Consider the following 15,922-nt stretch of genomic DNA (forward strand, 5'->3'; position numbering starts at 1 on the left):
CACTCTTCAAACGATAACTAATAAATAATTAACCGTTAAACACCACTGCTAAATACTATGAATTCTGAAAACCTCTAACCCTCAAGATGGATATAAGTTTCATAGCGAGCGAAAAAGGGAAGCAGAAAATGTGTTTGGATGGTCACCTATATATTAAAGACAAAGCGGTGAACAATAAGATATATTGGAAATGTGAAATGTCCAAAACAAGAAAATGTTGTGCGCGTGTTATCACAATTGATGATAGTATCACAAAACAAAGTGGGAATCACAACCATGCAGGAGACGCTGCTGGAATTGAAGCTACTAAAGCAATGGAGAAAGTGAAAGAACATGCGATGAATAGTCGAGATACACCGCAATATATTGTATCATGTGCCTCAATAGAGGTAAGTGGTGCTGCAGCTGTGAAGCTCCCTTCAGTAGAAAATATGAAAAGAACCATACGCAATACACGCGCAAGAAAGAATGTTGGACATGCTTTGCCTACTAGTTACCTCGATCTTGATATCCCTGAAGAGTTTACAAAAACCAGCAAAGGAGATTTATTCCTTATTTATGACTCTGGTCCCACAAATGGTCGTACATTAATTTTTGCAACCCAAAAGAATCTCGATATCTTAGTACGTTCGGAGCACTGGTATGCTGATGGAACATTTAAAACTGTGCCCTCGATTTTTGCTCAATTGTATACAATACATGGTGTGAAATCAGGTAATGTTATACCACTTGTATATGCACTGCTACCTAACAAGACTGAAGAAACGTATAGGAAGTTCCTGATGGCTTTAAAAGAAAAAAAATCCCTATATTCCATCCATTGACAATAATGATTGATTTTGAAATGGCCATGGTTAAGGCCATAGAACAAGAATTTCCAATGTCTAAATGTCGTGGGTGTTTTTTTCATTTTTGTCAAACCCTTTACAGAAAAATTCAAGGAAGTGGCCTAAAGCTTATATACGACACCAATGCCGAATTTGCTTTTAAAGCTCGTCTCTTATCTGCATTGGCATTTATACCGATACCCAATGTTGTGGCAACATTTGAATCTTTAACTGAAAATGAGATTTTTCCAGATGAACTTCAAGGAGTAGTGGATTACTTTGAAGATACGTGGATTGGTCGGCCGTATAGACACAACCGTAGACGTACTCCTATATTTAAACATGAAATGTGGAACTGTTTCGATTACGTCAAAGAAGGATTGCCGAAAACGAACAATTCTATTGAGGGATGGCACAACAGTTTCCAACATCAACTAAGTGCTTGTCATCCGTCGATTTGGAAGTTTATAGATGGCTTAAAGCGAGAGCAAAGTTTACACGAGTTGCAAATCGAACAATTTGTGGGAGGTGTGAGTACAGCTGTAAGCAGAAAAAAATACCGTGACTGCGCACAACGATTACAGGATATTGTATCAAAATATAACGAAACGGGAAATGTAGAAGAATATTTAAGAAGTGTTGCACACAATATTGCATACTAATGGAGTAGCCAACATATATTGGCAATCCTGAATTTTAACTTTATTTTTTTCTTACTAAAATCTTTTAAACTTTTGATAAATTGTAAAGACTAATAAAATTATGAATTGTAATTGTTGGTATTTTAAACTTTTTATAAATTGTAAAGACTAATAAAATTATGAATTGTAATTGTTGGTATTATTTATTGAACCAATTAATTGTTTTTTTATTAGTTGCTTTTTTATGTAATGAACCTTGTTCATCTTGGGTATACCTTTTTTGAAGTACTGCTTTTCGAGCAATCTATCATTCGATCAATTGATAGTTCGAGAAATAATTTTTCGATCAACTGACTTCGAGCAATTTAGCTTTCGAGCAATTGATTTTGAGAAATTTACCGGATACCGCGTACTGGGGGGTTTGGGGACGGTGCGTGCCGGGGAGGGGTTGTCCGCCTGGCCATGTGCCAGCTGGCAACAGTCGCGACCATGCAACCCGCACTTCTACATGTTGCCCTGGGGGAGCAGGAGCGTGCCAGGGAGGTGGCAGCAGTGGCTGCTGCAGAGGAGCGTGCCACAGGGAGGCAGGTGACAGAGCCCTGGCTGGAAGGCCGCCCACACGACAGGACGAGGAGGAGGAGGTGGTGGTGGTGGTGACATGGCGACGGAGGCGCCCGATGAGGCCCTGTGTGTACCAGCCCCGCTCATCGTACCAGGACCTCATGGACCGGAAATGCCGGAGGGGACTCCGGATAAGCTGGGAAACCGTCGCCCATATCTGCCACCTAATGGCACACCTGGCACCACGTGGCACTGGGGAAGGACACCCTATCCCCATGGCCGTCAAGGTTCTGGTGACCCTGAACTTTTATGCCACGGGGTCATTCCAGGCGCTGAGTGTGGACCTGTCTGGCATCTCGCATCGGTGCATCTGTGCAGTGATGGACGCCCTGTATGCCATTGCGGACCGCTACATCCAGTTCTCTGTGGACCGGGCCAGTCAGGATGCCCGAACAGTGGGCTTCACTGCCGTGGCCAGGATGCCCATGGAGCAGGGGGCGATTGATGGGCTGCATGCTGCCGTGCGGCCACTTGTGGATAACAGGGCCGCGTTCACGAATAGGAAGGGGACCTATTCCATGAACGTGCAGGTGGTCTGTGACCACTGCATGAGGATCCTGCCTGTCTGCGCCTGGTGCCCGGGCAGTGTACATGACTCATCCATATTGGCACAATCTTTCATCCGCACCATGTTTTAGGGACCCCCCCCCCCCCCCCCCCCCCCCCCCCGGCTGAGGGGCTGGTTGCTGGGCGACAGGGGTTACCCGTTGCGGTCGATGCAGCGACCAGGAGTGTGATAGAGAGGTGCTTTGGGCTGCTGAAGATGCGCTTCAGGTACCGGGACCGCTCTGGAGGGGCCCTCCAGTACCCGCTAGATAGGGTCAGCTGCATCATTGTGGTCTGCTGCATCCTGCACAACATAGCCCAGCAGAGGGGTGATGTGCTGCAGGCAGAGGAGGGGGAAGGGGAGGAGCAGCAAGACGATGCGCAGACCTCCCAAGATGAGGAGGATGGGGCTAATGGTCAGGACAGACGGACTGGACATGGACAGGAGGCTGCCCACCGTTACCAGCTAGGCCCAGCAGGCATGGGACAGGCTGCACCCGGTTCACGGGCTGGGGGGGGGGGGGGCGTGGGAATTGCCGAGTATGGGCACAGACTGCACACTACGACACCAGCCTACCACCCTCACTCCACCCACCAAACACCAACCACCCTCACCCCACCCGCATGTACACCACCCCTCCATTGCACATCCACCTACAGCACAACGGATCGGGCTCACACGGTTGCCGGTGGAAGCGTGTCTATTGGAGGCCATGGAGGATGATTACAACCCGCTCTGCGATGAGTTCTGGGCTCTATATCGTAATACAATGTCTGACCAATGGCCACAGTACCACCCTCCACCTGGACCGTCCCTGCATGTGGCCGTGACACTGCAGCGCACAGTCCCATCGTCTGCCCGGGGGGGTGGCGGGGGCGACCCGGGGAGGGGGGGGGCACACTCACCTGAGGCCGAAGTTCTATCTCCCCTCACACACACACTGGCGCTCACCTAACACCAACCCCCCCCCCCCCCCCCCCCCGCACGCACCAGACACAGCACAAAGGCAGCTTCTGTAGGTGTGAAAGGGGTTTTAATAACAAACAGTTCATACAAGTGCCCTAGCCCCAGAACTAATCTGTGCCCTGCACCCGTGCCAAATTACTCAGTGTCTAATATTTTGGCCTTACGGGCCCTATGACTATGTCTAGGTGGTTCCCCAGATGGTACAGCAGAACTGGAAGTGGACTCCTTTGATTCCTTCCCTGTGACTAGGGACCCCTTTAGCGGCTGTTTCCTGGGGCGGCCCAACCTAGATGGGCCAGGCTGCGGCTCGGGCAATGAAGATAGCGAGCTACCAGCCTGTCCTGCCCGTTGCCCAGCAGATGCACCTGGGACGGAAGTGGGGGGGGGAGTCCGATGTGTCGCGATGTTTCGGGACCTGGAAAGGGCCCCAGCACCTCCTCCCCGCTCGGGGTGCCCTATGGACCCCGGGCCTCTACATGGTCGGTGATGCAAACGGACCGAGCACCTGATGCCCCCCTGACACCTGGCACTGCCAGTCCTGGAGGCTCGCCCTGGTATCAATGAGGGTCTGCAAGTTTGCAGCCATGGAGCTCAAGGAGTTGGCCATCCCTGTCTGTGTCTGGACGACGCCAGCCAGCACCTGGGCAATGGTGCCGATGCTCTCAGTGATGGCCTGCTGAGACTGGGCCATGGCCTGCTGAGGCTGGGACACTGCCTGCTGAGACTAGGCCATGGCCTGCTGAGACTGGACCACGGCGTTGAGCGCCTCGGAGATCTGCTGCTGGCTCTGGCTCATGGCTGCCTGTGAGAGGGTAGCCATGTCCTGGGCCACGGACGCCACCCGAACGGAAAGCCCGACACCTCGCATACTGCGACCCATGTGTGACACCGTCGCACCCATTGCCTCCACTGCGGACGCCACCTGTGCGGTGTCAGCCTGGGTAGCAAGCATGACCGGCACCACCACCTGCTCCTGCACGCGGGTGGACTCCTCCACCTTCGTCTGCAGCTGCCACAAGCTGGCCGTTACCCCCTTCGGTCGTCCCTTGGTCCATGCCTGCATCGGGTCTATGGGTGGGTGTGGTAACTCCAGGAACCCGGGACACATCTCGGCAGCAGATGGTTGCCTGCGCCGGGCTGCCCTCCGACCGGCTGGCCCCTCGGCTGCTCCTGCACCCACCTGCTGTACTGGAACGACTGTGTTAGGCGCACCCGTTAGTGTCCCAGATGCCTCATCGCTAAAGTGCCCAACCGAGGTGAGTGTCTCTGCGATGGTGGAGGGCGTAGGAGATAGCAGTGGTGTAACGGTGTGTTCCTCATCCGACCTGAATTCCAGGGTCCCCTGGAGTGGTGATTCCTGTCCACCCATCCCCTGTTTTTGGGTGTCGTGTGCGTCAGTGTCCTGGGCGCCAGTGTCCTGTGTGTGAGGGTCCTGTGTGTTAGGGTCCTGTGTTAGGGCCCTGTGTGTCGGTGTCCTGTGTGTCGGTGTCCTGCGTTTTCGGTGTCATAATATCCACTCATGTATATAATGAGATGCAGACAGGCAGTGATTGACACATAGGATGACCAATAAACACACAACACAGAACAACCAATCACCAGACAAGACACCACCACTATGAAGCTCACAGGGCATTAAGGTTCCCGCTCTTTTTGGGACCCAGACACTGAGACAGTCAGAGTGCACAAGTCAGTGGACATTATTGCCATGTGGTAGTTAGTAAGTCTGGTCGAACCAGTAAGAGGTCATCAGTAGGATTAGTAGAGTGTCAACCCACAGCTGACCATGTACAGCAGTTCATAGTTAAATAAAACAGTGTTGGATCATCTCCGGTGTTAGACGTTTGTTTCTTGTTTCCCTGCATCCAGTTGCAGTGAAAGTCAAACCAACCTGCCTAACACATCATGGTACCAGAGTGCTATTAATCCTGCCGAACCTATCTCGAGTACATCTGCAACGACCAGAAAGCGGTCATACAGCGACATGGAAAATATCCAGCTTCCTCCGCAGCTCCGCATCTCCGGCAACCTCGCCGTCAATTGGAAGATCTTCAAGCAAAAGTTCCTCCTGTACATCGAGGCCTCCGACCTCGAGGCAGCATCAGATGCAAAGAAGATCGCGCTATTTCTCTCAACCGTGGGGGAATCATGGCATCCATATCTACAACTCGCTTACCTTTTCCGATGGCGAAGACAAGACAAAGTTTAAAAGGGTCCTGCTGAAATTCGACAGCCACTGCGACACTGAAGTGAATGAGAGCTTTGAACGGTACATCTTCCAACTGAGACTTCAGGGTAAGGATGAATCTTTTCAGTCCTTCCTGACCCAGCTCCGCATCCTGGAGCAGTCATGCAATTACGGCTCAGCGGCTGATTCCATGATCCGGGATCAGATTGTTTTCGGGGTCCACTTCGGCAGCAGCTCCTTAAAATAAAACAGCTAACTCTCTCCGTTGCTATTGAAACATATGTGGTCCATGAACATGCCAAGAATCATTACTCCCACATCAGGGCGGCGGAAAATGCAAAATTGGCCTCCAATGAGGCAGAACGGGTGCAGGCCATTGAAAAAATGCAAGGCCTGAGCAACGAGGAGAGTGGCCATTTCGCGCACATTTCCCGGGTCCCAACGCATGAGCGCCACAGCCGGGTGGATGACGAGGCCGACAACTCTAATGCGCAGGTGCATACGTCGGCCGACTGCACTGCGTATGCGCGTTGGCGCACAGAACCGCTGACGCAGCGTTATGACGTGTCCGATTTGTGCCTCCGTCCATTTAAAGCGGCAATGTCCAGCCAAAGGACGGCGATGCCTACAGTGTGGGAAGCCTGGCCATTACGCGGCCTGCTGCAGGTCCACTCCACCAATTATCAGCCAGTGGTCCCAGATACGGCGCAGAAGTATCCGTTCGGTACACCAAGACATGCAGGACACTGATCCCGACAGCCCAACTTTCCGGATGCCTATTGCCTTGAATCTCCATATCAGGTGGGCATCATAACCACATGCGAGCTGGTCCCCACTGCACTGGCAACCCGCCTTTCGATCCTCAGTGTGGATCAGTGTGGACGACACCCTCACACAATACCACAATGTGTTTGATGGAATGGGTACGCTCCCATATCGCTACAAAATTCTGCTAAAGCCGAACGCCACCCCAGTGATCCATGCACCGCGCCGGGTGCCGGCTCCTCTGAAGGATCGCCTAAAAAAGCAGCTGCAAGACCTCCAAGACCAGGGCATCATCTCAAGGATCACAGAACCAACAAACTGGGTTAGCTCCATGGTCTGCATCAAAAAACCCTCTGGTGAACTCCGCATTTGCATTAATCCCAAATACCTGAACCGCAATATCATGCGGGAGGACTACCCGATCCTGAAGCGTGAAGAGTTGCCCAATGAGATGGCTCATGTCAGATTCTTCACCAAGCTGGATGCCTCGCGGGGTTTCTGGCAAATTCAGCTGGACACGTCCAGTCGTAAGCTGTGCACGTTCAACACTCCGTTCGGCCACTATTGCTACAATCGCATGCCTTCGGTATCATATCAGCTTCCAAAGTATTTCATCGTATCCTGGAGCAAATGATGGAGGGCATTGAGGTGGTGCGAGTTATGTGGATGACGTGATCGTCTGGTCCACAACGCCCGAGGATCGCATTGCCCGCCTCCAACAGGTCTTCCAGCGGATTCACAAAAATGGCCTCCAGCTCAACAGGGCCAAATGCTCGTTTGGTCAATCCGCTATCAAGTTCCTGGGTGACCACATTTCACAACACGGGGTGCAACCTGACACTGACAAGGTGCTGGCGATCAATGCCATGAAAACCCTGGAGGACAAGAAGGCGGTCCTCCACTTCCTTAGGATGGTGAATTTTCTCGGGAAATTCATTCCCAATCTGGCAGCCCACACCACGGCCCTCCGGCATCTCGTAAAGAAGTCAACAGTGTTCCAGTGGCTACCCGCCCATGAAAAGGAGTGGCTCGGGCTAAAGGCGAAGCTCACCACAGCCCCAGTACTGGCATTCTTTGACCGAACCAGGGACACCAAGATATCTACTGACGCTAGCCAGGACGGCATTGGGGCGGTGCTCCTCCAGCGAGACGACTCCTCGTCCTGGGCTCCAGTGGCATATGCTTCCAGGGCCATGACGCCAACCGAGCAATGGTATGCCCAGATCGAGAAGGAGTGCTTGGGTCTCCTGACAGGAATAGTCAAGTTTCATTATTATGTATATGGCCTGCCGAAGTTCACGGTGGAAACAGACCACAGGCCTTTAGTCCACATAATCCAGAAGGATCTAAATGACATGACGCCTCGGCTACAGCGCATTCTTCTTCGTCTCCGCCGATATGACTTCGAACTTATCTACACACCGGGTAAGGAGCTGATCATCGCGGATGCCCTATCCAGGTCCATCACCACACCGTGTGAACAGGGCGACTTCATCTACCACAGAGAGACACAGGTGCAGTTGTGTGCCAGCAACCTACCAGCCACTGATGAACGTGTGGTCCAGATACGTGAAGAAACTGCCAAGGATCCTCTACTGCAGCGCGTGATGCAACACCTCGCCCATGGCTGGTAAAAGGGGCAGTATCCCAGTTCTTTAACGTAAAGGACGAGTTAACGGTCATTGAGGGAATCCTTCTTAAACTGTACAGGATCGTCATTCCTCAAAGCATGCGAGTTATGGTTCTCGGGCAGATCCATGAGGGTCACCTTGGGGTCGAAAAATGTCGACGCAGAGCTCGGGATGCAGTTTATTGGCCGGGTATCAACCAGGACATTGCTAACACGGTCCTCAACCGCCCGACCTGCCAGACGTTTCAACCGGCTCAGCCCAAAGAAACACTGCAACAGCACGAGCTTGTGACCTCTCCGTGGTCTAAAGTGGGGGTAGACCTCTTTCATGCCAATGGGCGTGATTACGTGCTCCTGGTCGACTACTTCTCCAGCTACCCAGAGGTGGTGAAATTGTCGGACCTCACGTCTAGGTCCGTCGTCAAAGCCTGCAAAGAGACATTTGCCAGACACGGGATAACATTCACAGTAATGAGTGACAACGGACCGTATTTTTGCAGCCAGGAGTGGTCTAAGTTTGCATGATCCTACAACTTCAGACACATCACGTCCAGTCCCCATTACCCGCAATAAAACGGGAAGGCCGAGAAAGGGGTCCATATTGTCAAGCGGTTGTTGTGCAAGGCTGAAGACTCAGCATCCGATTTCAACTTGGCGCTCCTGGCCTACAGGGAGGCCCTTCTGTCGACTGGTTTGTCTCCGGCGCAGATGCTCATGAACCGCAACCTGAGGACGACTGTTCCAGCCATTCACATTCCAGACCATGACCACCTCACGGTGCTGCAAAAAGTGCATCAGTCCAGGGACCAGCAGAAGATCGCATATGATGCTCATGCCACGGATCTGCCAGCGCTGGCTCCCGCAGATGTTGTTCGCGTCCAATTGCCTGAGGGAGGTTGGTTGGCCCCAGCTGTTGTTATCAGGAAGGCCGCCCCAAGGTCTTCCATTGTCCAATTGGCTGATGGCTCCATTCTCCGGCGCACGAGGAGGGCGCTGCGGAGAGTTCCCTGCCCACCACCTAACCTCATTGCTCCGCCGGCTATCGTGCCTCCTCCGGACATTTCCTGCCACGAGGACACCCATCTGCCATTGATCCTGCCTGTCCATGACACCGCCGCAATGCCAGCAATCCCGCCTGTCCAAGTGCCGGCATCTCCTGCTCCACCTCTGCGGTGATCGACCAGAATTCGGTGCTCGCCTCAAAGACTGAATCTATAGACTTTGCTTTTGTAAATTTTGTTCAGTTTGCTCTGTATCTGCACGATAGACACCTTCCCATGTATATCTGTTCGTTAGCTCACCATTTGTACATAGTCAGGCATGTATATACCTTCACGTTCCATAACTTATTGTAAAAAAAAGAGGGGAGATGTCATAATATCCACTCATGTATATAATGAGATGCAGACAGGCAGTGATTGACACATAGGACGACCAATGAACACACAACCCAGAACAATCAATCACCAGCCAAGACACCACCACTATGAAGCTCACAGGGCATTAAGGTTCCTGCTCTTTTCGGGGCCCAGACACTGAGACAGTCAGAGTGCACAGGTCAGTGGACATTATTGCCATGTGGTAGTTAGTAAGTCTGGTCGAACCAGTAAGAGGTCATCAGTAGGATTAGTAGAGTGTCAACCCACAGCTGAACATGTACAGCCGTTCATAGTTTAAATAAAACCGTGTTGGATCATCTCCGGTGTTAGACATTTGTTTCTAGCTTCCCTGCATCCAGTTGCAGTCAACGTCAAACCAACCCGCCGAACACATCATTAGGGTCCTGTGTGTTAGGGCCCTGTGTGTCGGTGTCCTGTGCGTCAGAGACCTGGATCGGCTGCGATGGGGGCTTGTTGCTGTGGCTGCCTCCTCGTCGCTGGGTGTGGCCCGCTGGCATTGCTGCACTCGCACTGGATGTGGGGGGCATCGGCCAGGTGCTCCGGGTCTGTCCCTGGGTCGTGGCCGCCCTGGAACGTCTTGGGGACGTCGTATGCCTTATGGGCCGGGTCTGTCCCCCCTTACCCCTCCCCCCATATCCCCCTTCCCCCAGATCCCCCCATCCCCCTTCCTCCAGATCCCCCCATCCCCCTTCCCCCATATCCCCCCTTCGCCCAGATCCCCCCATCCCCCTTCCCCCATATCCCCCTTTCCATCCCATATGGGGGAAGGGGGATATGGGAGAAATTGGGGAAGGGGGATATGTGGGAAGGGGGGATATGGGGGAAGTGAGATATGGGGGAAGGGGGGATATGGGGGAAGGGGGATATGGGGAAGGGGAGGATATGGGGAAGGGGGATAAGGGGATATGGGGAAGGGGGATATGGGGCAAGGGGAGATATGGGGGAAGGGGATATGGGGCAAGGGGGCATATGGGGGAAGGGGATATGGGGCAAGGGGGATATGGGGAAGGGGAGGATATGGGGCAAGGGGGATAAGGGGGATGTGGGGATATGGGGCAAGGGGACATGGGGCAAGGGGGATATGGGGCAAGGGGGATATGGGGCAAGGGGGATATGGGGCAAGGGGGATATGGGGCAAGGGGGATATGGGGCAAGGGGGGATATGGGGCAAGGGGGGATATGGGCGAAGGGGGGATATGGGGAAATGGGGGATATAGAGGAAGGGGGATATGGGGGAAGGAGGATATGGGGAAAGGGGATATGGGGAAGAGGGTATATGGGGAAGGGGGGATATGGGGAAGGGGAGATATGGGGAAGGGGGATATGGGCAAGGGGGTATATGGGGAAGGGGAGGATATGGGGAAAGGAGAGATATTGGCGAAGGGGGGATATGGGAGAAGGGGGATATGGGGAAGAAGGTATATGGGGAAGGGGGAATATGGGGTAGGGGATGTGGGGGAAGGGGGTATATGGGGGATGGGGAGGATATAGGGAAGGAGAGATATGGGCGAAGGAGGGACATGGGGGAAGGGGGATATGAGGGAAGGGGGGATATGGGAGAAGGGGGTATATGGGGGAACGGGGATATGGGAAGGGGATATGGGGAAGGGGAGATATGGGGAAAGGGGGATATGGGGAAAAGGGGGAACGGGGATATGGGGGAACGGGGATATGGGGAATATGGGGGAACGGGTGCATTTGGGGAAAGGGGGGATATGGGGGAACGGGGATATGGGGGAATGGGGATATGGGAAGGGGGGATATGGGGAAGGGGGGATATGGGGAAAGGGGAATGGGAAGGGGGATATGGGGAAGGGGGATTTGGGGAAGGGGGCATATGGGGAAAAGGGGGATATGGGGAAGGGGCATATGGGGAAAAGGGGGATATGGGGGAATATGGGGAAGGGGATATGGGGAAAAGGGGGATATGGGGGAACGGGGGCATATGGGGAAAGGGGATATGGGGGAACGGGGATATGGGAAGGGGGGATATGGGGAAGGGATATGGGGGAACAGGGATATGGGAAGGGGGGATATGGGGAAGGGGATATGGGGAAAGGGGGATAGGGAAGGGGGGGATATGGGGAAGGGGGTATATGGGGGAAGGGTGGATAGGGGGAAGGGGGCATGTGGGGAAAGGGGGGATATGGGGGAAGGGGGATATGGGAAAGGAGGGATATGGGGGAAGGGGGCAAGCAATGGGGGGTCTCACTTGGCGCTGCGTGGCAGGCGGCCATTTTGCCGGGTCTCTGGGGGGGGGGGGGGGTCATGATGACAGGTTTCCTCTTTTAAAGGATACTCGTGAATCGATTCGGTCCATACGATAATCTGACAGCTTTATGATCACTTTTACTAATATCAGCTTTTTTTTCTCCAGATTAAAAAAAAACTAACTTCAGATGCTCAAACTGCCATCTGTGGAATTTGAATTGATGTTCTCTGTTTACGAGTCAGCTAATCACTCCTCCATCTGCAACAAATGGTCTATCAGTGGGAACCATTGCGCACTGAGTAAATGTGAAATGAAAATAAAAGTTGCCATAGACTCCAAGGACCATAGGCTGCTCTCCCCTTTTGAGAGGAAGTGCTGACTGGTGGTGATTTAACCCGAGCGGTAAAAAAATCTGCCTCACAAAAGGAAATCTGCTCTCATTACCGGGTCTTGGCCTGTATGTGATTCTCGGCCCATGCCAATGTGGTTGACTCGAAACCTGTGTCTGAAATGGCCAAACAAGCCAGTTGTCATAATATACACCAGTATATCATGGTGCTGACACACACTGATGGACATACACGAGGACCAATCAACATGCACAAACACCGCAGCCAATCACCAGTTAGAACACACGCACTATAAAGACAGAGGGCATCACTTTTCCCGCTCATTCAGGATGCAGACTCTCAGAAGCACAACAAGAGCTCATCAAGTATAGTACAGACTCACACCACGTGCTGAGTGATTCAACTGGTTAGGACAGGCACAGGTCTCTAGTTAATCTAGCATCGTGTTAACCCACAGTAAGAGTATGTTCAACAGTTTATAAGAGTTAATAAAATAGTGTTGAACCATCTTCAGTGTTGGTGGCCTGTGTGTGCTTCACGATCCAGAGTGCCCAACACATCATGGTACCAGTAGTTGAGGGATGTTAGAACTTCTGAGACCTACCTGCCAGTGATCAGCCTTCCACCAGTCTTCAGCCATCCTGCAACATGGACAGCGTTCGCCTGCCGCCGCCGCTCCGCATTACCGGCAACCTGGGGTCCAACTGGAAGATCTTCAAACAACGCTTCCAGCTCTACCTTGAGGCAATGGACCTGGAAGCTGCCTCAGACGCACGGAAGATTGCTCTCTTCCTCTCCACGTCCGTGGACCACGAAATCCACGTCTTTAATTTGCTCACCTTCGCCGATTGGGAAGATAAATCTAAGTTCAAGACGGTCCTCCTAAAGTTCGACAGCCACTGCGAGGTCGAGGTGAACGAGAGCTTCGAGCGCTACATCTTTCAGCAGCGAATACAGGGTAAGGATGAACCTTTCCAGGCCTTTATCACCCACCTCCATGTCCTTGTGCAGTCCTCAACTACGGGTCCACCTCTGACTCCATGATGCGCGACCAGATCGTTTTTGGTATTCAGTCGGACCCCCTTTGCCAGCAGCTTCTTAAAGTCAAGCAGCTCACCCTGTCAACTGCCATTGAGACCTGCGTGTTCCATGACCACGCCTCCACGCGATATTCCCGCATCCAGGCCGCTGAAATGGCGCGGCAAGCTCCCCACGAGGCAGAACGGGTCCAGGTCATCAAATCGCTCCAGGGCCTAAGCTTGGATGAAGGTGGCCATTTCACGCGCTTTTCGCGGGCTCCCGCGCTTGGACCCAACGAACGAGGCGGCGTCGAAGAACGTACTGCGCAGGCGCGCACCACGCCAGATCGCACCGCGCATGCGCGGTGGCGCAACGAACGCACTGACGCAACACCGTTCGCCAACTGTGGCTCCGCCCATTTAAAGCGGCAGTGTCCCGCTAAGTCCCAACGATGTTTGCAGTGTGGCAAACTTGGCCACTATGCTGCTTTATGCAGGTCAACTCAGCCTGCTAGTTTCCGACGATCCAGCCAGCCTCGCAGGGATGTCCGGGCTATTCAGCCCACAGTCAAAGAGCCTGTCCCAGACCTGTCCCCCGACTTTGACAGCGATGACCTGCAAGCCCCTTTTCAAGTCGGCATCATAACAAAGCACGGGATGTCTCCAAAGTGCAGCACCAAACCCATTCCGATACACAGCATCGATCCGGATGATGATTGATGTGCCACCCTTATGGTCAACCGGTCCCGAATAAGGTTCCGCCTGGACACCGGTGCCTCCGCCAATCTCATTGCACGTTCTGAGCTGCGCAGCCTTCGTCCAGCCAGCTATCCTGCCATCTGCATGCCAACTGCTTGATTACAACGGAAATGCCATTGCTGCCAGTTGCTCCTGCCAACTCGAGGTGACGCATCGCGCTCACACAGCCGTACTATCTTTCGAGATTGTTGCCTCCTCGAAAGCCTCCTTGCTTGGAGCACACGCATGTAAGCTGCTGAACTTGGTACAGAGGGTTCACTCTCTCTCTCCTATCGATGTGTCTGCCTCTCCTGACACCGACTTCAGGACGCAACTCGACACCATCATTCAACAGTACCACAACGTCTTCGAGGACATGGGCACGCTCTCGTATACATACAAGATTCTACTCAAGCCAAACGCCACGTCTGTGGTACACGCACCTCGCAGGGTCCCAGCGCCTCTTAAGGACCGCCTCAAGCAACAGCTCCAAGACCTCCAGGACCAAGGGGTGATCTCCAGGGTCACGGAACCAACCGACTGGGTGAGTTCCATGGTCTGTGTGAAGAAACCGTCCGGTGAACCAAGAATTTGCATAGATCCTAAGGATCTTAATCGAAATATCATGAGGGAGCACTACCCAATTCCCAAGCGTGAAGAACTCACATGTGAAATGGCTCACGCCAAGCTCTTCACAAAACTCGACACCTCAAAAGGTTTCTGGCAAATCCAGCTAGATGAATCTAGCAGAAAGCTGTGCACATTCAATACTCCCTTTGGCAGATACTGCTCCAACCGAATGCCATTTGGGATCATCTCGGCGTCCGAGGTATTTCACAGAATCATGGAACAAATGATGGAGGGAATCGAAGGTGTTCATGTCAACGCCGATGACATAATAATCTAGTCCACCACCCCGCAGGCGCACATTAGTCGCCTCAAGCGTATTTTCAAACGCATACACGAGCATGGCCTCCGCCTCAATAGAGCTAAATGCTCTTTTGGTCAGTCAGAGATCAAATTCCTGGGGGACCACATTTCCCATTTGGGTATGCGGCCGGATGAGGACAAAATTGCTGCTATCACTGCCATGAAAACGCCCGAGGACAAGAAAGCGATCCTCCGGTTTTTGGGAATGGTAAATTTCCTCGGAAAGTTCATTCCTAACCTCGCCTCGCATACCACGGCTCTCAGGAACCTGGTCTGGAAGACGACTGACTTCCAGTGGCTCCCTGCCCACGAGCTCGAGTGGAGGAAACTGAAGGCCAAGCTATCCACGGCCCCAGTTCTGGCCTTCTTTGATCCGGCAAAGGAAACAAAATCTCTACGGACGCCAGTCAGTCTGGCATTGGAGCCGTGCTTCTGCAGCATGATGAGGCCTTATCATGGGCCCCCGTTGTGCATGCGTCACGGGCAATGTCCCCCGTGGAACAGCGCTACGCGCAAATAGAGGAGTGCCTCGGCCTTCTGACCGGTGTTGTGAAGTTCCACGACTATGTTTAGACTTCCCCAGTTCACTGTCGAGGCCGACCATCGTCTGCTCGTCAATATAATACTGAAGGACTTGAACGACATGACGTCTCGCCTCCAGCGCATCCTGCTCAAGCTCTGGAGGTATGATTTCCAATTAGTTTATACTCCTGGCAAGGACCTTATCGTTGCCGACGCCCTCTCCAGGTCAGTCACCACTCCATGTGACCCCGAGGGGTGCGTTTGCCAGGTCGACGCCCAAGTTGAGTTCGCTGCCTCAAGACGATCTGGCAGTCGTTGGTGGGGTTCTCCTGAAGCTAGACCGCATCGTGATCCCGCACAGCATGCCCCAGCTGGTCCTGGAACAGCTGCACGAGGGCCATCTGGCGTTGAGAAATGTCGCCGAAGGGCCTGGGAAGCTGTGTATTGGCCGGGTATCAACTACGACATTGCCAATGCGGTACTCAACTGCACCACCTGCCAGCGTTTTCAGCCGGCCCAAACACGGGAGACTCTGATGCCCCATGAGCTGGTCACATCGCCTTGGA

Source organism: Scyliorhinus canicula, chromosome 14, assembly GCF_902713615.1.
Source record: "Scyliorhinus canicula chromosome 14, sScyCan1.1, whole genome shotgun sequence".
Taxonomy (NCBI): domain Eukaryota; kingdom Metazoa; phylum Chordata; class Chondrichthyes; order Carcharhiniformes; family Scyliorhinidae; genus Scyliorhinus; species Scyliorhinus canicula.